This window comes from Heterodontus francisci, chromosome 2, assembly GCF_036365525.1.
Source record: "Heterodontus francisci isolate sHetFra1 chromosome 2, sHetFra1.hap1, whole genome shotgun sequence".
NCBI lineage: Eukaryota > Metazoa > Chordata > Chondrichthyes > Heterodontiformes > Heterodontidae > Heterodontus > Heterodontus francisci.
Window position 1 is genome coordinate 181,010,048 of NC_090372.1, and position 23,208 is coordinate 181,033,255.

General features: G+C 44.9%; 1 protein-coding gene across 12 annotated transcripts in view; it reads right to left on the minus strand.

The window, feature by feature from the left end:
• znf438 (zinc finger protein 438) overlaps positions 1 to 23,208 on the minus strand; it is a 380,009-nt gene that overhangs the window by 339,178 nt on the left and 17,623 nt on the right. For 10 of the 12 annotated variants that reach the window (XM_068014399.1, XM_068014502.1, XM_068014498.1 and 7 more), the window contains one exon: positions 20,571 to 20,687. The gene's annotated coding sequence lies outside the window, so the exon portion shown is untranslated. Of the gene's footprint in view, positions 1 to 20,570; positions 20,688 to 22,970; positions 23,030 to 23,208 lie in introns of all 12 variants that reach the window. The other 2 variants (XM_068014410.1, XM_068014451.1) reach the window with 1 other exon arrangement.

The following is a 23,208-nucleotide window of genomic DNA, read 5'->3' on the forward strand; positions in this document are numbered from 1 at the left end:
TCAATTAGATCATCTCTCATTCTTCTAAACTCCAATGAATATAGGCCTAGTCTACTCAATCTCTCCTCACAGCCTCCTTCTGTGCTGTATCATTCTATGATTCTATGGGCTGGATTTTATTTTAGCGACAGGGGACCAGGCGAAGGGCTGGAAGGCAGCCCTTTAACAGACCCCAGCTGAATTCAATGGCGGGCACACAGTTAACGGCCCACTTTCAGGGATGCCATCCCCTTTCAGGGACAAGATCCCATGCCTACAGCTGCTGGCCAATGAGAGGACCGGCAGCTTAGCAACACCAGCATCGCCACCAGAAGTAAGAGGCCTGGAGCAGTGAAGCTGGAGGATGCCCTGTGACCAAGGTAAGTGGGGTTGGGGTCACGGGAGCCAGTCAGGCAGGCCCCAACGAGGGGGTGGGGGGCTGGTTGGTGAGGGCAGGGGGCCCCCATTATCTCCTCTAGCCCTACAACCGTCCAAGATAGCTACACTCCTCCAATACTGACCTCTTGAGCATTCCTGATTTTAATTGCTCCACTATTGACAGCTGTGCTTTCAGCTGTCTAGGCCCTAAACTCTGAAATTCCCTCTCTAAACCTCTGTACCTCTTTTTCCTCATTTAGGATGCTCCTTAAAACTTACCTCTGCCAAGCTTTTCGTCATCTACCCTGATATCTCCTTACGTGGCTCTATGTCAAACTCCTGTTTGATAACGCTCCTGTGAAATATGTTGGGACATTTTTTGAGGTTAAAGGGCCTGTAATAATGCAAGTTGTTGGTATTCCAATCGAAGGACATTATATGGAGGATCAAAGATTTATTTTGTTTCCAACCATTCAATACTTGCTTATATTTCTGTTTATAATTTTGATTCCATGCCAGCTGTGACCACTTGGTTTACTGCTGGTTGGAAACAGACTTTTGGAGTGAATAGTTAGAATATGCTTTGTTGCATGTGTTAATATAATTTCAAAGGGCTGAATGAATCACCTCTGTCTATGCAGATAATTTAAAGAACGTTAATGCCCAAGTCTGCATACATGACAGAAACACTTAATGATGTTTACCTGACTGCTTGAGGAGGCAGACCTAATCAGTTGTGATTGTTTGTCTAATAAGGGTTTTCTGCAAGCAAGGCTCACATTCTAAAAGGTAGTGAATGGGCAGAAATAGCTTTTGGGAAACCAGCCTGAACCCGCTGAATGACAGCTGAATTACAAAAGACACGTTTATAATAATATAATTGTTGCCCCTTTCTAGGTATTTTTAATGGATTTTTACTTTGTAGGCCATTGATACATGAGGGCTAGCAGGATCTCTCTGTGAATACCTGACTTCACATAGATGGATAGATGCTAGTCCAAATTAGGTTTCACTAGCAGAGACCCGCAAAACATTTGCAGTGAGATTAGTATCTTTATTGCAGTAGGGCTGGTCCAAATTAAGTTTCATTCTAGACTTTGAAACTCTTCTGTACTAAAAGCAAAATACCGCAGATGCTTGAAATTTGAAACAAAGCCAGAGAACGCCGGATGCAATCTGCAGATCAGGCAGCATCTGTGGAGAGAATGGAAATGACGTTTCAGGTATGGATCTGCATAGAACATCATCAGTCCCTGCTGATAAAGTATCCATAAGAATGTAAGAAATAGGAGCAGGAGTAGACCATACAGCCCCTTGAGCTGGCTCCACCATTCAATACGATCATGGCTGATCTTCTGCCTCAATTCCACTTTCCCACCCACTCCCTATAACCCTTGATTCTCTGAGAGACCAAACAGACCATACTCCAAACAGCTTGTCTTTCTCTCCACAGCTGTTGCCTGACTTGCTGAACGTTTCCAGCATTTTCTGGTTTCGTTTTTGACGCACTTATGTTGTTTTGGAACAAGAGGTGTGACCCCAAAAATCTAAGGTAACCTCCCAGTATTATGCTGATGGTTTTGGGATGACCTGCTCCTACTGGCTTTTCCCTTAACTCACAAAGCTTGGCAATTCGGCAGGGTCAGGCGAGTTGCATGGCGAATGCATGGAAGAATTGAGACCTGGCATAAATAATGCAACTATGGGCGCTACACCTACACTGTTTGGGATCTTCTTCTCCCTGCTGCTCTCACATGCATTCAAGTCTTCAGAAGAAGGAATTTTCCTCCACACAAGATCAGGTGGCAGGTTGTTCAACCTTGCCCGTCACTGACCCAAAACGTTAACTCTGCTTCTCTTTTCACAGATGCTGCCAGACCTGCTGAGTGGTTCCAGCATTTCTTGTTTTTATTATATTATATGAGAGGCATAGATAGGATAGATAGCCAGAGTCTGGTTCCCATGGTAGGGGTGACTAAAACTAGAGGGCATAGATTTAAGGTGAGAGGGAGGAGGTTTAAAGGGAATCAAAGGGGTAAATATTTCACACAAAGAATAGTGGGTATCTGGAATGAGCTGCCTGAGGAGGTGGTGGAAGCAGGAATAGTAGCGACATTTAAGAGGCATCTGGACAGGTACTTGAATGAGCAAGGCATAGAGGGATATGGAATTAATGCAGGCAGGTGGGATTAGTATAGATAGGCAAAATGGTTGGCATGGACGCGGTGGGCCGAAGGGCCTGTTTCTATGCTGTACGACTCTATGACTAAAAGCATGAAAGTCCTCATCAGAGAACTCCTCTTTGCTGACGATGCTGCATTAACATCTCACAATGAAGAGTGTCTGCAGAGACTCATCGACAGGTTTGCGGCAGCCTGCAACGAATTTGGCCTAACCATCAGACTCAAGACAACGATCATCATGGGACAGGATGTCAGAAATGCCCCATCCATCAATATCGACGACCACACTCTGGAAATGGTTCAAGAGTTCACCTATCTAGGCTCAATTATCACCAGCAACCTGTCTCTCAATGCAGAATTAAACAAGCGCATGGGAAAGGCTTCCACTGCTATGTCCAGACTGGCCAAGAGAGTGTGGGAAAATGGCACACTGACACAGAACACAAAAGTCCAAGTGTATCAAGCCTGTGTCCTCAGTACCTTGCTCTACGGCAGCGAGGCCTGGACAACGTACATCAGCCAAGAGCGACGTCTCAATTCATTCCATCTTCGCTGCCTCCGGAGAATCCTTGGCATCAGGTGGCGGGACTGTATCTCCAACACAGAAGTCCTCGAGGCGGCCAACAACCCCAGCTATACACCCTACTAAGCCAGCGGCGCTTGAGATGGCTTGGCCATGTGAGCCACATGGAAGATGGCAGGATCCCCAAGGACACATTGTACAGTGAGCTCGTCACTGGTACCAGACCCACCGGCCGTCCATGTCTCCACTTTAAAGACGTCTGCAAATGCGACATGAAGTCCTGTGACATTGATTACAAGTCGTGGGAGTCAGTTGCCATCGTTCGCCAGAGCTGGTGGGCAGCCATAAAGGCGGGGCTAAAGCACAGCGAGTCGAAGAGAGACTTAGCAGTTGGCAGGAAAAAAGACAGAAGTGTAAGGAGAGAGCCAACTGTGTAACAGCCCCGACAACCAATTTTATCTGCAGCACCTGTGGAAGAGTCTGTCACTCTAGAATTGGCCTTTATAGCCACTCCAGGCGCTGCTTCACAAACCACTGACCACCTCTAGGCGCTTACCCATTGTCTCTCGAGACAAGGAGGCCAAAGAATGGTTGCTAACACTGCTCCCAATCCCCATACCGCAGCAAAGATCACATATAATAAGACAAAATGGTGAATCAGAATCCTCATTGAATGGAAATTTGGAATGCAAAAGCAAAACCTCAGTTGTTCGGATTGTGGTGGACTTATAATATGGCGCAAGGAAGGTTATCAACATTATAACTATATGCTGATAAATTATTCATAAAGGGGTGGTTTTGCCAATTTAAATTATTGGTTTTCTTTGAGCATGTGATAAAGGACAAGTTAGTAGACATGGTATACTTGGGTTTCAATAAGGTCTTTGATACAGTTGCTCACTCACACTCACTTTTGTCCTATTGCCCTCTCGCACACATGCTTCAGTCACCCTTCACAAATGTTGTCCTTCTCTCCTAGCTGCAGAATTACTGACACATAACTCTCTGTTTTTTCTTCTTGCAGAATAGAGCACATAACCTCAGGGAGAAGCAGCGATCCTGGTGGGGGCGGGTGGGAGGTGGGTGCTAGCCTTCCAGTGACAGGCACCGTGACAGTTACTGGCAATGCCTGCCCACCTGGCCCACTGGGAAGGTGGTCTTGTTCCAGGAGGTTGCAAATATCAGCAGCAACCTGCCTGAAAACCAGAGTCTCCTGTGGTATCGGCGCTCACACGTCGACAGAGCTGATCCTCTGCCTGTATACCCAGCGTTTGCCGTTGCATCTCCTTGGAGCTGGATTTCTGTGTCTATTCCCTCTGCCATGTGGAGAGGCATATGGCTGAGGAGAAGGCAGCTGGTGCTAATGCTGGTGTTGCTCATGCTGCTGCTTCTGGTATTGGTGTTGCTGCTCCTCTAGTTCTTCATCAAATGTATAAGGTAGAGCTGCATTAGCTGCTTCCATACCACGCTGAAGGTTAGTGAAGTGCAAGATAGGTGAAATGATTTCCAAGAAGTTGGCATCATCTGTCAAGCACTGAAAGCACTCTCTAAGAAGAAGTGCTGTGACTAGCAGCCTCTCACCTGGCCAAGGCTGCAGCACTGCAGGGCTGTGCATTTGCCTTGGTGACCCTAGTAAGTTACTGACAACTCAGGAAATAGGTCTGCTGACTGGTAAAACCAGAATCCTTGGTTAAAACAGAACCTAATGACCTATTTGAATATTTAAATGCCTGACCTGACAGCTGCCTTGGGCATTGTGGCATGGGGGGCGCGGGGGGGGGGGGGGTTCCTGCATGCCTTTAAACCTGCCCTGGTGAAACCCAGAAGCGGGCGGTATGATATCAGGATTGAACTCCCTGCATACACTCAAACCCACCTCCCCTTGCCTGTAAAAATTCTGCCCACAGTGTTGATTCATTCAATGCAAATTACGTAGAGTGTTTACAGAAAAAATATTTTGGGATAAAGTATATGAGTTATCAAATGCTCAGTGTAGCATTATTGGGAGGATAAGTGATTTTAGACCTAAGGTTCTCAAAGTTTTCCACCGCTGGGTCATTCCTCACCTTCTCCCACAAAAAGGTCTTGAAGTCAGGTCATAGGAACATAGGAGCAGGAGTAGGCCATTCAGCCCATCGAGCCTGCTTCGCCATTTAGTACAATCATGGCTGATCATCCACCTCAATGCTTTTTTCCCACATGATCCCTATATCCATTTATGTCATTGGTATTTAGAAATCTGTCAATCTCTACTTTAAACATACTCAATGACTAAGCTTCCACAGCCATCTGGGATAGATAATTCCAAAGATTCACAACCCTCTGAGTAAAGAAATTTCTACACATCTCTGTCCTAAGTAGTTTCCCCCTTATTTTGAAACTGTGTCTCCTGGTTCTAGACTCCCCAACCAGGGGTAACATCTTTTCTGCATCTACCCTTTAAGTATTTTGTAGGTTTCAACGAGATCACCTCTCATTCTTTGAAACTCTAGAGAATACAGGCCCAGTTTCCCCAATCTCTCTTCATTCGGACAGTCTCGCCATCCCGGGAACAAGGCTGGTGAACCTTTGTTGCACTCCCTGTATGGCAATAATATCGTTCCTAAGGTGAAGTCTAACCAAGGTACGGTCTAACCAAAGTTCCATACAATTGAAGCAAAACTACTCCTGTACTCAAATCCTCTTGCGATAAAGGCTAACATACCATTAGCCTTCTTAATTGCTTGCTCCACTTGCATGTTAGCTTTCAGTGACTTATTGACAAGGACACAGAGGTCCCTTTGTACATCTACACTTTCTAATCTCTTACCATTTAAGAAATACTTTGCACATCTGTTCCTCTTACCAAAGTGGATGACCTCACATTTTTACACATTATATTCCATCTGCCAAGTTCTTGCCCACTCACTAAGTCTGTCCAAATCCCCTTGAAGCCGCTTTGCATCTTCCTCACAACACACATTCCCACTTAGTTTTGTGTCATCCGCAAACTTGGAAATATTACATTTGGTCCCCACATCCAAATCATTGATATATATCGTGAACAGCTGGGGCCTAAGCACTGATCCCTGCGGTACCCCATTAGTCACAGCCTGCCAACGTGAGAATGACCTGTTTATTCCTACTCTCTGCTTTCTACCTGTTAACCAATCCTTAATCCATGCCAGTATATTACCTCTTATCTCGTGTGCTTTAATTTTGCTAACCAATCACCTGTGGGGACTTTATCAAAAGCCTTCTGAAAATTCACGTATACAATATCCACTGATTCCCCTTTATCAATTCAGTTAGTAACATCCTCAAAAAATTCCAACAGGTTCGTCAGATATGATTTCCCATTCATAAATCCATGTTGACTATCCCCAATCAGATCATTATTATCCAAGTGCCCATTTATCACATCCTTTAAAATAGATTCCAGCATTTTCTCTACTACTGATGTAAGGCTAACAGGTCTGTTATTCCCTGTTTTCTCTAGCCCTCCCTTGTTAAATAGTGGGGTGACATTTGCTACCTTCCAATCTGCAGGAACTGTTCCAGAATCTATAAAATTTTGGAAGATGATCACCAGTGCATCCACTATCTCCATAACTACCTCTTTCAACACTCTGGAATGTAGAATATCCTGGGGACTGACCAACCTTCAGCCCCATTAATTTCTCCAATACAATCTTCTTACGAATACTAATTTCCTTCAATTCCTCATTCTCCCTAGTCCCATGGATCTCTAATTCTGGGAGATTTCTTGTATCTTTCTCAGTATCTGGCGACACAAAGTAATCATTTAGCTTCTCAGCCATTTCTCTACTCCCATTATAAATTCTCCTGACTGCCTGTAATGGACGCACATTTGTCTTAGCCAAATGTTTCTTTTTTACATAACTATAGAAGCTTTTACAGTCTGTTTTTATGTTTTTGCTAGTTTACGTTCATATTCTATTCTCCCTTTATCAGTTCCTTGGTCCTCCTTTGCTATATTTTAAAATCCTCCCAATCCTCAGGCTCAATACTATTTCTGGCAACTTTATTGGCCTTTTCTTTTAATCTTATATAATCCTTAACTTCCTTTGTTAGCCACGGTTGACTACCTTTACTTTTGGGGTTTTTGTGCCTTGAAGGAACGTATAGTTGCTGAAATTACTGTAATATTTATTTAAAGACTATCCATTGCCTAAGTACTGTCATATTTTTAAATATATTTTCCCAATCCACCTCAGCCAATTTGCCCTACATACCTTCATAATTTCCTATGTTCAAATTTAACACCCTGACTTCAGAATGAACATAATGTAAATTTCAAACATAATGTAAAATTCTATCACATTATAGTCACTCATCCCTAAAGGTTCTTTTACAACAAGATTATTATTAACCTGTGGGGCTATGGACCAAGTGCTGGAAGGTGGGATTAGTTTGGGTGGATAGCTTATTCGGCTGGCACGGACACAATGGGCTGAATGGCCTCCTTCTGTGCTGTATTTTTTCTATGTTTCTATTAATTAGCCTTTTCTCATTACATAATACTAGATCTAAAATAGCCTGTTCGCTAGTCGGTTCCTCAACATACTGCTCTAGAAAACCATCCCTAACACACTCCAGAAACTCATCCTTCACAGCATTGGTGCTCATTAGGTTTACGCAGTCTATGTGCAGATTGAAGTCACCCATGATTACTGTATTACCTATGCTACATGCTTCTCTAATCTCCTGGTTAATACAATGCCCCACACCACCACTACTGTTTGGTGGCCTATAAACAACTCCTATCAATGTTTTCTGCCCCTTGCTGTTTCTTAGCTCCACCCAAACAGACTCCACATTTTGTTCTTCCAATCTGAGATCCTCCCTTACTAATGTACTGATCCCATCCACTAACAGCGTATGCTGCTGCTGTGGGATGAAGCGAACAAGGACTCTGAAGTGCTGGAGTGTTTTGCCGCCTTACCACAGGATCTGGTTCTCTCACACAAAGCGGGTTGGGAATTACCTGGTGGGTAGGATGCTGCTACGGGGTTGCGTCGGAGCCGGAGCCGCAGTGCCCGGACTGCGGCGACGATGAGCGCATGCCAAAGGCCCAGCGAGGCCTCGCCCCCCCCACCGGACTCGGATGGAAAATCCTTGATCGGATCCCGGGAGAAGAAGCTCCACATCGCGGCCAGCCATAGCACTGACCCCCCACCCCCTGCACCCCCTCGCACCACATTCCCCCCATACCCTCCCCCCTAACCCCCCCGCACCCCTTCCCCCGGACCCCCTACCCCTCGCACCCCATTCTCCCCTTCTCTCCGCACCTTACACAAATCAACAATTCTCGGAAGACCGCCATCATTAACAACGAGCTCAGTAGACTCAATGTGGACATTGCAGCACCTCAGGAGACACACCTCCCTGCGAGCGGATCTCTAAGAGAGCAAGACTACACCTTCTACTGGCAGGGTAGGGATCCTGAAGAACCAAGACAGCATGGAGTGGGCTTCGGCATCAAAAACTCTTTGCTCAGCTTGATAGAGCCACCTTCAAATGGCTTGGAACGTATACTGTCCATCCGACTGCTCGCCGCCTCTGGCCCAGTACACCGACTCAGCATCTAACACATCTAACACTCCAACACTCTGCTCCCCACCTGAAGTTAAAGACCAGTTCTACGAGGAACTCCATGATATCATTGGTAGCATTCCTAATACCGAACATATGTTCCTGCTGGGGGACTTTAACGTCAGGGTTGGGGCTGACCATGACTCATGGCCCTCCTGCCTTGGGCGCTATAGCATTGGAAGGATGAATGAGAATGGACAGAGACTGCTGGAATTGTGTACCTATCACAATCTCTGCATCACGAACTCGTTCTTTCATACTAAACCCTATCACCAGGTTTCATGGAGACACCCAAGATCACGTCGTTGGCACCAGCTGGACCTCATCGTCACAAGGCGAGCCTCTATAAACAGTGTCCAAATCACACGCAGCTTCCACAGTGTGGACTGCGACACCGGCCACTCCCTGGTGTGCAGCAAAGTTAGATTCAAACCAAAGAAGCTACATCACTCCAAGCAGAAGGGCCGCCCGCGCATCAACACTAACAGAATTTCTTATCCACAGCTGTTACATGTTTCTAAATTCACTTGAAAAAACCCATCAAAACACTCCTGCAGGGGATGCAGAGGGCCCACATCAGAGATGCCAACAATGACTCAGCAATGACCACCTTTGGCAAACGTGAGAAGCAGAATGCAGACTGGTTTCAATCTCACTTTGAAGAGCTGGAACCTGTCATAGCCGCTAAGCGCATTGCACTGTTGAACTACAAGAAAGCCCCCAACGAGTTAACATCTGTAGCACTTAAAGTAGCCAGAAGCGCTGCACAAAGAACAGCCAGGCGCTGTGCAAATGACTACTGGCAACACATATGCAGTCGTATTCAGCTGGCCTTCAACACCGGAAACATCAGAGGAATGTATGATGGCATTAAGAGAGCTTTTGGGCCAACCATCAAGAAGATCGCCCCCTCTCAAGTCTAAATCAGGGGAAACGATCACTGACCAACGCAAGCAAATGGACCGCTGGGTGGAGCACTACCTAGAACTGTACTCCAGGGAAAATGTTGTCACTGATACCACCCTCAATGCAGCCTAGTCTCTGCCGGTCAAAGATGAGCTGGACGAACAGCCAACAAAATCGGAACTCAGTGATGCCATTGATTCTCTAGCCAGTGGAAAAGCCCCTGGAAAGGACGGCATTACCCCTGAAATAATCAAGAGTGCCAAGCCTGCTATACTTTCAGCACTCTACGAAGTGCTTTGCCTGTGCTGGGACGAGGGAGCAGTACCACAGGACATGCGCGATGCCAATATCATCACCCTCTATAAGAACAAGGGTGACTGCGGTGACTGCAACAACTACCGTGGACTCTCCCTTCTCAGCATAGTGGGGAAAATCTTCGCTCGAGTCACTTTAAACAGGCTCCAGAAGCTGGCTGAGCGTGTCTACCCCGAGGCACAGTGTGGCTTTCAGGTAGAGAGATCCACCATTGACATGCTGTTCTCCCTTCGCCAGCTACAGGAGAAATGCCACGAACAACAGACGCCTCTCTACGTTGCTTTCATAGCTCTCACCAAAGCCTCTAACCTCGTCAGCAGACGTGGTCTCTTCAGACTACCAGCAAAGATCGGATGTCCACCAAAGCTACTAAGTATCATCACCTCATTCCATGACAATACGAAAGGCACAAGTCAGCATAGCGGTGCCTCATCAGACCCCTTTCCGATCCTGAGTGGCGTGAAACAGGGCTGTGTTCTCGCACCAACACTGTTTGGGATTTTCTTCTCACTGCTGCTCTCACATGCATTCAAGTCTTCAGAAGAAGGAACTTTCCTCCACACAAGATCAGATCACGGAAAGTCCTCATCAAGGAACATCCCACACAGAAGAGTGTTTGCAGAGACTCATCGACAGGATTGCGGCTGCCTGAAACGAATCTGGCCTAACCATCAGCCTCAAGAAAACGAACATCATGGGACAGGACGTCAGAAATGTTCCATCCATCAATATCGGTGACACGCTCTGGAAGTGGTTCAAGAGTTCATTTACCTAGGCTCAACTATCACCAGTAACTTGTCTCTCAATGCAGAAATCAACAAGCGCATGGGAAAGGCGTCCGCTGCTATGACCAGACTGGCCAAGAGGGTGTGGGAAAATGGCGCACTGACACAGAACACAAAAGTCCAAGTGTTTCAAGCCTGTGTTCTCAGTACCTTGTTCTACGGCAGCGAGGCCTGGACAACGTATGTCAGCCAAGAGGGACGTCTCAACTCATTCCATTTTTGCTGCCTCCGGAGAATCCTTGGCATCAGGTGGCAGGACCGTATCTCCAACACAGAAGTCCTCGAGGCGGCCAACATCCCCAACATATACACCCTACTGAGCCAGCGGCGCTTGAGATGGCTTGGCCATGTGAGCCGCATGGAAGATGGCAGGATCCCCAAGGTCGCATTGTACAGCGAGCTCGTCACTGGTATCAGACCCACCAGCCGTCCATGTCTCTGCTTTAAAGACGTCTGCAAACACGACATGAAGTCCTGTGACATTGATCACAAGTCGTGGGAGTCAGTTGCCATTGATCGCCAGAGCTGGCGGAGAGCCATAAAGGCGGGGCTAAAGAGTGGCAAGTCAAAGAGACTTAGCAGTTGGCAGGAAAAAAGACAGAAGTGCAAGGAGAGAGCCAACTGTGTAACAGCCCCGACAACCAATTTTATCTGCAGCACCTGTGGAAGAGTCTGTCACTCTAGAATTGGCCTTTATAGCCACTCCAGACACTGCTCCACAAACCACTGACCACCTCTAGGCGCCTACCCATTGTGTCTTGAGACAATGGCGGCACAGTGGCGCAGTGGTTAGCACCGCAACCTCACTGCTCCAGCGACCCGGGTTCAATCCTGGGTACTGCCTGTGCGGAGTTTGCAAGTTCTCCCTGTGACCGCGTGGGTTTCTGCCGGGTGCTCCGGTTTCCTCCCACAGCCAAAGATTTGGAGGTTGATAGGTAAATTGGCCATTGTAAACTACCCCTCGTGTAGGTGGGTGGTAGGAGAATGGTGGGGACATGGTAGGGAATATGGGATTAATGTAGGATTAGTATAAATGGGTGGTTGTTGGTTGGCACAGACTTGGTGGGCCGAAGGGCCTGTTTCAGTGATGTATCTCTAAATAAATAAAGATCCCATCCCTTATTATCAGTGCAACACCACCTCCTTTTCCTTTTTGCCTGTCCTTCCTAAATGTTGAATATTCTTGAATATTCAGTTCCCAGTCTTGATCACCCTTTCACCACATTTCCGTAATGGCAATTAGATCATACCCATTTATCTCCATTTGTGCCTTTAAATCATCTACCTTGTTGCAAATGCTGCCTGCATTCAGGTAGAGTGCCCTTAACCTCGTCTTTATTTTTTATTTAGAGATACAGCACTGAAACAGGCCCTTCGGCCCACCGAGTCTGTGCCGACCAACAACCACCAATTTATACTAACCCTACACTAATCCCATATTCCCTACCACCTACCTACACTAGGGTCAATTTACAATGGCCAATTTACCTATCACCTGCAAGTCTTTGGCGGTGGGAGGAAACCGGAGCACCCGGCGAAAACCCACGCGGTCACAGGGAGAACTTGCAAACTCCGCACAGGCAGTACCCAGAATCAAACCCGGGTCCCTGGAGCTGTGAGGCTGCGGTGCTAACCACTGCGCCACTGTGCCGCCCCTTGCGCCAAAGTGCCGCCCCTTCTTGATATTATTCTGCATTCTAAGCCTAGTTGATGCTCGCCTTTGTTTTGCCTTCCCTTCTACTGTCGCTTCCTACTTTTCTACCTCCTGTTACCAGCTTTACTTCCTTCCAATTTGAGCTACCCCTCAGGTTCCCATCCTCCTGACAAGCTAGTTTAAAACCTTCCCAACAGCACTAGCAAATCTCCCTGCGAGGCTATTAGTCCGATCCTGTTAAGGTGTAGCCCGTCCATCTTGTACAGGTCCCACCTGCCCCAGAACCGGTCCCAATGCCTCAGAAATCTGATGCCCTCCCTCCTACACCAATTCTCCAGCCACGTGTTCAATCGATCAATCCTCCTAGTCCTATGCTCACTAGCACGTGGCGCTGGGTGTAACCCTGAGATTACTGCTCTTGAGGTCCTGCTTTTTTAATTTCCTTCCTAACTCCCTAAAATCTGCTTTCAGGACCTCATCCCACTTCCTACCTATGTCATTGGTACCGATGTGGACCATGACCTCTGGTTGATCACCCTCCCACAGAACGATGTCCTGCAGCCACTCCATGACATTCTTGACCCTGGCACCAGGGAGGCAACGCACCATCCTGGAGTCACATTTATTGCCGCAGAAACGGTCAATTGAAAATTTCAAAGTTGAGATTGATAGATTTTTGTTAGTTAAGGGTATTAAGTTATTTGGAACCAGGGTGGGTAAATGAAGTTAAGATACAGCTCAGCCATGATCTGTGGTAAGTGTGTAGGAAGTGATTGAGCTCGAGCTTAGGATTTCCAAGCTTCAGGGGCAGCTGAAGTCGCTGTTGAGTATCAAGGAGGATGAGAGTTTCCTGGATCATATGTTCCAGGAGGTGGTCACCGCACAGGCAGTGAGAGTTCAGGATACTACATGGGTGGCCATTCGGAAGAATAGGAAGAGGTAAGAGGTGCAGGAGCCTTCAAGGCCACTGTCAAACCGATACTCAGCTTTGGAGACTGTTGGGAGTGACGACACCTTGAAGGATTGCAATCCAGACCATGGCACCAGTGGGATTAGGACTGTACTGTAATGCAATAGAATGAGTTGAAATGCAGTCATTATAGAAGATTCCATAGTTAAGGCGACAGACAGGCATTTCTGTAACCATCATCGTAAGTCCCCCATGGTGTGTTGCCTCCCTGGTGTCAGGGTAAAGGACATTACGGTGAGGGTGCCGAATATTCTGCAGGGGAAGGAAGTGAGCCAGAAGTTGTGGTACACATCGGTACCAATGATAGAGAGAGCAGATATTGAGGTCCTATGGTCAGATTTTCAGGAGCTAGGGAGGAAGTTAAAAAATAAGACATTGAAGGTAGTAATCTCTAGATTACTGCAAGTGTCGCATGCTAGTGAGAATAGAAATAGAAAGATAGGGAGGATCAATGTGTGGCTTGAGGCATCGTGCAGGTGAGAGGACTTTGGACATTGGGACCAGTTCTGGGGCAGGAGACATCTATTCAAAAGGGACGGGCTGCACCTCAACAGGACTGGTACCAATGTGCACACGGGGAGGTTCACTAGCGTGGTTGAGCAGGGTTTAAACGAAATTGGGAGGGGTGGGGGAGGGTGGGGGGGGGGGTGGGGTGGGGGGGGCGGTGGTGCTGCTGGGCACCAGCGTTTCAAAGTAGAAAAGAGGAATAAGGTGCATAATGGAGTGCAAGTGTTGGACAGTGCTAGAGAAGGAAGTAATATGATATTAGATAGAAGCAAACTAAGATGGACTACAAGGGATACAAAGGCAGGTTTACAATGCAGGTATGTAAATGCACAACGTGTGGTGAATAAGCTTGGTGAACTACTAGCGGAAATAGCCTTGTGGGAATATGATGTAGTGGCAATAACGGAAATGCGACTTAAAAATGGTGAGGACTGGGCACTTAATATTCAAGGATACAAAGTGATTAGAGAAGTTAGGGAAGGTTGGGTGGCAATACTGATTAGGGAAGACACTGTCGCATTGGAAAGGGAGGATGTCCTTGAGCAGCAAAAGCAGAATTCATTTGATTAGAGTTGAGAAGCAAAAAGGGTGGTGATCACATTACTGGGTGTATTCTATAGGCCTCCAAATATTTCTTTCGAGGAACACTTGGGTAAGAGTGATTATTGTAGCATCAGGTTTAGACTGGTAATGCAGTCAAGCAAGGAACAAAATAAGGTAGAATCAGAAGAGGGCTAATTTCAACATGATGAGAAGGGTAGAATGGAACCAAAGACTGGCAGGAAGAGCTGTATTGAAGCAATGGGTTATCTTTAAGGAAGAGATGCTTCAGGTCCAGCCTAGGAATATTCCAACAAGGGTGAAAGGTAGGGAACCAAAAACAGGGTTCCTGGGTTGATGAGCGAGATAGAGATGATGATGAAACAAACAAAAAGAGGGTGTATGATGCATGTCAGGGGAACTCATCAAGTGAAAACCAGGTCATAGACAATAAGTTGAGAGGGAGGTGAAGAGGAAAATAAGACTGGCAAAAAGAGAATATGAGAATAGAATGGCAGTCAACATAAAAAGGACCCCAAAGATCTTCTAACAGCAAGCAAATAGTAAGCAGGTAGTAAGAGGTGGGATGGGGCCTATTAGGGACAAAGAGGGTGATATATACTTAGAGGTGCAGGGCAAGGCTGTAATACTTAATGAGTACTTTGTATTGGTGTTTACTAAGGAAGAGGATGCTGACAAAATAGGGCGGCACAGTGGCGCAGTGGTTAGCACCGCAGCCTCACAGCTCCAGTGACCCGGGTTCAATTCTGGGTACCGCCTGTGTGGAGTTTGCAAGTTCTCCCTGTGTTTGCGTGGGATTCCTCTGGGTGCTCCGGTTTCCTCCCACATGCTAAAGACTTGCAGGTTGATAGGTAAATTGGCCATTAGCAATTGCCCCTAGTACAGGTACGTGGTAGGGAAATATAGGGACAGGTGGGGATGTGGTAGGGATATGGAATTAGTGTAGCATTAGTATAAATGGGTGGTTGATGGTCGGCACAGACTTGGTGGGCCGAAGGGCCTGTTTCAGTACTTTTTGAAGTACTTTTGGCAGTAATGTGTTTTGTAATGTGCTGTGGTTGTGAAAGATACTTTGTAAATGTGAATCTTGTCTTATTTGTGCCTGCTGGATGCTGATCGGAAGCTTTTGTACCCATCTACTCTTCTTAGTCAAGAATTAGGACAACATCCCAAATGTCATCGACCCAGATATATAATAAAAATGTTCCCTTTTTAAAAGGGGCACAAACAATAAACACCCAAATCATACAAAAAGAGAAAAGAAATTTATCAAATTAAATCATAACATTATTTACACTGTCAACTATGTCCTCCAGTTCCTCCGGTACCCACTGGTTGCGGAAGGGCTCAAGTGTACCGACAGACACCATGTGCTCCTTCTTCAGGGCCATACCGACATGGACGTGACCACAGAAGAGAGGTAGGCAGCCAGAGCAAACGGTCTGCGTCTAACCTGGACCTGTGGATAGCCACATGGGCAAAACCCAGGAGCAGACGTACAGAAAGTCCTCTGATATGCCTGCACCACTCCCCCACCATATCCCACACTGGGTGGCCAGTGATCAGGAACGTGGGACTGAAGTGCAGCCAGAAATTGAGGAACAGCTCCTTCAAATATTGAAACAGGGGCTGCAGCTCTCACACTTCATGTATGCACGAAACACGTATTCACCCAGGCCGCGAAAGTTACCAGTGGCCTGAGTATCCATGAAATGATTTACAAACCTATTGGATGGCATTGCTCCATGTAACACTCTCCAACCACATTCCCAATGGAACACTGGAGGATTCCCTCCATTGGGTCACCTCCACCAGACAGCAAGTTGCAGTGTGTCTAGATAGAAGATGAGGCTAACGGAGTGTAGAGTGTGCAGCAACAGCTTTTACTCCTCTGCACAGGCTGGTTGTAGCTGTCTCGATAATTAATGGTTTCACATTTAATCGATAGGATCTTTTGTCAATTAGTATGATAACCAATAGAAAGTGGTGATTTGAATCAATTACTGTTGTTTACTCTATGTGCATCTGAGGTGTGACATTCACTTGGAGTTGTGATACCCTGTGGACAAGCAATAAATATGAGGGCCCTGAAATTGTGAGTTCTACTCCCACTACAATCCTGTTTGGAGTACAATGGCAAGCCCTGGAAATAAGCCAGGACTCATATACATCGGGTTCAGCCTGCGTTCTGTTTCAGACAAGGCTTGTTTTTTGGTAGAATCTCTGTCCACCCCAAATATGATCTCTCACCTCAGAGGAGGCAGGGCTGGGGCCTCATAGGCTGTATGTTTCCTGGTCTCCGTCCTGTTAGAGGTCTTGTCCTCAAGTATCAGCTGTTATGCCCAGCAAGAAGAAGTCTAACAGCTGCTACATGGCAGAGCTGGGGGTCCAGTCCAGGCAAACAATATGGACTCCCAAAGAATTACCAAAGGTTGGTAGTTTAATGCCGTCCTCTCACAATAGAAGACCACCTTTGGGCCAAATTGGTAGGTTTCCAGGTGAAGGGCCAGGTGCCCCCCAACCCCATCCCCCTAACACCTACCACTGTCCCCATCCTCAGGCCCTGTCCCATGAAGCTTGAGGTTAGATTTTCTGGCAGCCTGGGGCAGCAGTTGGTTGAGTTGTGGCCATTGGCCCCATGTAAAGTAAATGACCTTTTTCTAACTTGCAGGGTCAGTATTGGAAGCTACTGATGGGAGCGATCATGGTTTTAATGTTGGGATCACCTGCTTGCTTATTTTCTGGGACAAGGTTTTTTTTTGAATTAACTAATCTCCCCAGTGCTGCTCAAAGGTAGGTCACATTGTTGTGATGTTTAGAATTAGAATTAGAATTAGAACATTACAGCGCAGTACAGGCCCTTCAGCCCTCGATGTTGCGCCGACCTGTGAAACCATCTGACCTACACTATTCCATTTTCATCCATGTGTCTATCCAATGTCCACTTAAATGCCCTTAAAGTTGGCGAATCTACTACTGCTTCAGGCAGGGCATTCCACGCCCTTACTACTCTCTGAGTAAAGAAACTACCTCTCACATCTGTCCTATATCTATCACCTCTCAACTTGAAGCTATGTCCCCTCGTGTTTGCCATCACCATCCGAGGAAAAAGACGCTCACTATCCACCCTATCTAACCCTCTGATTATCTTATATGTCTCTATTAAGTCACCTCTCCTCCTCCTTCTCTCCAACGAAAACAACCTCAAGTCCCTCAGCCTTTCCTCGTAAGACCTTCCCTCCATACCAGACAACATCCTAGTAAATCTCCTCTGCACCCTTTCCATAGCTTCCACATCCTTTCTATAATGCGGTGACCAGAACTGCACGCAATACTCCAGTTGCGGTCTCACCAGAGTTTTGTACAGCTGCATCATGACCTCGTGGCTCCGAAACTCGATCCCCCTACTAATAAAAGCTAACACACCATATGCCTTCTTAACAGCCCTATTAACCTGGTTAGCAACCTTCAGGGATTTATGTACCTGGACACCAAGATCTCTCTGTTCATCTACACTACCAAGAATCTTCCCATTAGCCCAGTACTCTGCATTCCTGTTACTCCTTCCAAAGTGAATCACCTCACACTTTTCCGCATTAAACTCCATTTGCCATCTCTCAGCCCAGCTCTGCAGCCTATCTATGTCTCTCTGTACCCTACAACATCCTTCGGCACTATCCACAACTCCACCGACCTTAGTGTCATCTGCAAATTTACTAACCCACCCTTCTACACCCTCTTCCAGGTCATTTATAAAAATGACAAACAGCAGTGGCCCCAAAACAGATCCTTGCGGTACACCACTAGTAACTAAACTCCAGGATGAACATTTGCCATCAACCACCACCCTCTGTCTTCTTTCAGCTAGCCAATTTCTGATCCAAAGCTCTAAATCACCTTCAACCCCATACTTCCGTATTTTCTGCAATAGCCTACCGTGGGGAACCTTATCAAACGCCTTACTGAAATCCATATACACCACATCCACGGCTTTACCCTCATCCACCTGTTTGGTCACCTTCTCGAAAAACTCAATAAGGTTTGTGAGGCACGACCTACCCGTCACAAAACCGTGCTGACTATCTCTAATGTACTTATTCTTTTCAAGATGATTATAAATCCTGTCTCTTATAACCTTTTCCAACATTTTACCCACAACCGAAGTAAGGCTCACAGGTCTATAATTACCAGGGCTGTCTCTACTCCCCTTCTTGAACAAGGGGACAACATTTGCAATCCTCCAGTCTTCCGGCACTATTCCTGTCGACAATGACGACATAAAGATCAAGGACAAAGGCTCTGCAATCTCCTCCCTAGCTTCCCAGAGAATCCTAGGATAAATCCCATCTGGCCCAGGGGACTTATCTATTTTCACACTTTCCAAAATTGCTAACACCTCCTCCTTGTGAACCTCAATCCCATCTAGCCTCGTCGCCTGATTCTCAACAACATTTTCTTTCTCTACTGTAAATACTGACGCAAAATATTCATTTAACACTTCCCCTATCTCCTCTGATTCCACACACAACTTCCCACTACTATCCTTGATTGGCCCTAATCTAACTCTAGTCATTCTTTTATTCCTGATATACCTATAGAAAGCCTTAGGGTTTTCCCTGATCCGATCCACCAATGACTTCTCGTGTCCTCTCCTTGCTCTTCTTAGCTCTCCCTTTAGATCCTTCCTGGCTAGCTTGTAGCTCTCAAGCGCCCTAACTGAGCCTTCACGTCTCATCCTAACATAAGCCGCCCTCTTCCTCTTGACAAGCGCTTCAACTTCTTTAGTAAACCACGGCTCCCTCGCACGACAACTTCCTCCCTGCCTCACAGGTACATACTTATCAAGGACACGCAGTAGCTGCTCCTTGAATAAGCTCCACATTTAGCTCCGAGCATTGATCAAACGTGTCCTTTTAAGGTCAGTGCTCAGGTATTACCTGTGGGGAAGTGATCTAGATAGATACGATCGAAACTGCAGCATGGAAGGAGGCCATGTGGCTGATTGAAGAATGAGCAGCAGCACAAACACAATCAGAACAGTCTCCTCCAATTTCATGACTCTGTTTTTTCCTTGTTTTAGTTTTGCATTTCTCATTTTCAAATAATTATCCATTTTTCCCTCTGAACTTGTTTTTCCAGGGGTGTTGCTGGAGAATCCCCCCCAACATTCCTGGCCAATCTTCCACATTTATCCTCTTGAAAATTTTTATAATTTTGAAAAGATCTATTAGGTTCCCCATTAAGCTTTTCTGTCCCAGTGAAAAAAGCGCCAGTTTTGCATCCTTTCTTCATAACTATAATCTCTTATTCCTGCTTTTATTCTTGTGAATCTTCATTGCTTTCCCATATTGGGGTGCCCAGAACTACAAACATAGTCCAAATGTGGCCTAAACAATGAATTGTACAAATTCAACATCACCTCATCAAGTTTATATACAATGACACATATAGACACTGAAACACATTTTCTTTTTTATGGTATAAAAACAGAAAGTGCTGGAAAAACTCAGCAGGTCTGGCAGCATCTGTGGAGAGAGAATTTTTTATGGTGTCTTTTTTGCCTATACGCACCCCTGTTTTCTCTGTTTCTCCAATCAGTTAAGAGCCCTACTCTTCAGATACACTTTCTTATGATCTTTTGCGCAAAATGTATTATCTAACATTTCTCAGCATTGAACTTCATTTTCACCTACATGCCCACTCCATCAACCTCGGTGTGTCCTTCTGCATTCTTCCTCACAGTTTGCCATGCCCCTAATTTGGTATTAGCAAACTTTGATATTTTTTGTTTTGTGCCTAATTCATTTATATAAATGTAAAGCAGAAGAGACCCAGCATAGATTCATCATTACTCACATTCTGCCAATCCAAAAACATTCATTTATTCTCACTCTCTGTTTTCTGTTCCCTAACCATGGCTGCAGGTACAGCTACATTCATTTTAATATGATGCACCTTAATTTTCATAACAAGTATCTTATAAACCACATTATTAAATGGCTTCTGAGAACTATATATACATCAAATGTATTCCATTTATTTATTTGCTCTGATTTTTCTCAATAAATGTAACTAAGTTAGTCAAGCACGACTAGACCTTTAAAAATCTATGCTGACTATTCCATGCTTTTCTAATATTCACTGATTTCACGGACTTTTAAAAGTTCATTCACCACATTAGTAAGAATAATTGGTCTGAATTTTCATGGCTTACCTCTTTCCCCTTTTTTGAACAAGGTTGTAACAATTTCCACTCTAAGGTTCATCCTGAGGGCAATTTTTGATGGAAGTTTCGATTGATCAGCAGCTTCTTATAAGTCCCCAGCTCATCCTATTGGGGAGAGGCCAAGTTATCAAGTGAAAAACTAAATGGAAATATTTGTTTTTTTAATGCTTTTGATACTTTGAAAGATGATGTCTATAGTGTCACGGATGCAGACCAGATGCAAAACCTTTTGTAGGTATAAATATAATAGTATAGCAGCAATAGTTTAACTGAAACAATTCGAACTGCGGTAATGTGGAGAGTGCTTTTTTTCCCACTAGCTGGTGTTATGGCTGAAATCAACAAGCAGGATGCTCCATTTAGTGGTATGTGATAACATCCTTAGTAGGAGACTAAACTGCAAGATTATCAGAATTTAATCAGCCGTGAACTTCTGGGAACTATCAGTAGTCTATGTATTGTAAATATTTAGGTGGCACAGTCGATGTTTGGTTTCACGGTTGTATTGTAGTGTTCTACCAACCTTGTAAGCAGATAGTTCCTTTAGATCAGTAGGCATCAGACACCACGTTGTTTTCATTCAATTGGAGGTACAAGTAAGCTGACATGGCTCTTTTAAATTATATTTCAAATATATTGGATTGTTACTATTTAAATTTCCCAGAATGAAATGCATTAAAGTAGACACTCCTGACATTTGGAGATCACTAACCGCCACTAACAAAATGTCAGTTCTTCGGTTGATATATTACTACTTTTCTATAAATGCAACTTTCTTTTTACAGAACTGCACAAAGTGCTTTACTGTTGTGGATAAAACTATGAATATCATTATTCCATTGTATGCAATATTGACTTTTTAATCATTTAAAGATGAGCCATCCACTAAAGCATCAGTGGAGGTTGCAATATTTAATAATCTTGCTTTGCATTTAATTAAAAAGCACTGTCAAATTCCAAAATAAATGTAACATCCCAATGCTTCACAACACTTATTTAACTGAAGGACAACCCCTTCCCCCACTCTCTCCTTCAATGAACACTGTGGCGACCAGTGCCATAGAAACAGATAACCTGGGAATTTTGTTTTGTGGCTGTGATTTGAATGTCATGTAACAAAAGTCCACAGGTACAATATTGGGATGGGGTGATACATGTGCCACCCTTAAATGAAAAGATTATTAGGTATTGTCATAATCAAATGGCCTTGTTTTAATGCATATATTGGGTGAGAATGTAAGATTAAAATGCCTATAACACAATGAAAGATAGGACTGAGACTCATAATATCTTTAAAATAATTTTTAAAAAGAATTGCAACACAATCTTTTGTAAGATATTTAAGGACTGCAGACTATAAAAAATTAGTGTAAAAGCAACATTCAGGTTGCTTTTTCAAATAGTTTGAGGAATATATATGCTGCTTCTGAGCACCAAAAGTGCAACTAAATAGATTCTGCTGTTATGGATTATCCCACCCAAAAAACCCTGCTTGTTGAAAGGAAAATGGGTGTGCTATACCCTATGTTCTTCTACATGTATATTACATTGACTAGGTCATTCCACATCAGAATTATTGAATGCTTAGAATGATTTTTATTCAGCTAATGCACCTTACTATAAACATGTATAGTTCCTGCATGTTGAACTAAGATTTAAGACAGGTTAATAGGGAATGGTAGCACCACAGAAAACTGGTGAGCTGCACTTCCAGTGCACTTCACTGAGAACCATCTGATAGTGTTCAAATTTTGTGCTCCCCTCTCTCATTTGCAAGGAGGGATTATGGGTATTGCCATAGTGCAAACTGTGCCTTCTGATGGGGTATTGCTTGCAGAAGTACAGGTGATTAGGAGCATTGTCAGGGTTTAGAGGATTCCTGTAAGGCTGCTTGTTTGCATGGATTCTTCGAGCTTTGGAAGAGTTTTCGCTTTTGAACGCCTATGGTGATTCTCCATGACTGTGACACCTAAGGTATTTTTATTTGCAGCCACAAATGACCTTCAGACTGGACTCTGCATTTGGGTCCCCTACTTCAATTGTAAAAGCTTAGGATTGCTACTGCAAAAGGTTAAAACAAGGCAATAATTTCTTTATCCATTGTCCAGGAGGAAGGTAAATAAAACACAGAGCAGAAAGGTTTGACAAGAGCAGGCAAGGCTGTCAATGTGGCAACAATAGTACAAAGGACATGGCTTAAATGCCTTACAAAAGTTCAACAATCTGATCAGAAGGGACAAGATAGGAGTGGATCTCTGGTTTGCTGCCTCAGATGTAGTCACACAGAGTGAAACTTTTGCTACTTGCAGTTTCTGGCCCTGTTTATGTCATAAGGGTTGCAGCATGAAGAAGCACACAGGAAATAGAATGTCACAAATACCTACTTACATATAAATTACAGCATAGAAGTAGGCTGTTTTGCCCCATCAGTCCATGTTAGTATTTATCTTCAACATAAGCAGGAGAAGGAAAAAACATCAGTCGACCTCAGGCCAACAATATTCATCTGTGCCAGCTGTGGAGGGGATTGCCACTCACGAGTTGATCTCTACAGCCACAACAGACAATGTTCAACTCAGAAGTGACATACACCCCGGGCGCAGTCCATCATTTTTAGTTTTAGTTT